At 42.2% G+C, this 528-nt stretch overlaps 1 protein-coding gene across 1 annotated transcript in view; it reads right to left on the reverse strand.

Moving 5' to 3' along the window:
- LOC113206630 (mucin-2-like) overlaps window positions 1-528 on the reverse strand; it is a 50,086-nt gene that overhangs the window by 11,311 nt on the left and 38,247 nt on the right. The window lies entirely within an intron of this gene.

The following is a 528-nucleotide window of genomic DNA, read 5'->3' on the forward strand; positions in this document are numbered from 1 at the left end:
AAAATGCCAAATCCTTTGCAATATCGCAAAGCATTTGCTTTGCAAATACAAAACATTGCTTCGTAGTTGCAAATGATTTGGAATTTTGCTGTGCAAAGTTTTATAACTGTGTTGTGAAATTATGACATTTAACCAAACGCGTCAATGCCGTCTTCAATTTCCCGAGCAATATCCATTCTTGCAGGGCGTCGTAGAAGGGTAAAGCGTAACAAAAACGCACCAAACTGAAAATAAAATTTCAATTTAAAATCGTCATTGGTTTCTAAAAGCGTTTTACACGGGACATATTTTGGATTTTTTCAGAAACGCTTCAACAACGCATTGAAATTGCAATTTTCTTTTCGTTTTCCTGACGCCTTTCGTTCGTTTTCGTTACGACGCCCTGCATGCTCGTCTAGTCACCACAAGCCAGTCCACGGGAGTTTTTTCGGTCGATAAATATTACACTGCGCCTTTCGACGCGCCGCCAACAGACCCAATCACAACTTTCGACCGTGGGAATCCCCCATCCCCCCCCCCCCTCATAGC

Source organism: Frankliniella occidentalis, unplaced genomic scaffold (assembly GCF_000697945.3).
Source record: "Frankliniella occidentalis isolate FOCC.00 unplaced genomic scaffold, Focc_3.1 Scaffold7, whole genome shotgun sequence".
In the NCBI taxonomy this organism is placed as follows: Eukaryota; Metazoa; Arthropoda; class Insecta; order Thysanoptera; family Thripidae; genus Frankliniella; species Frankliniella occidentalis.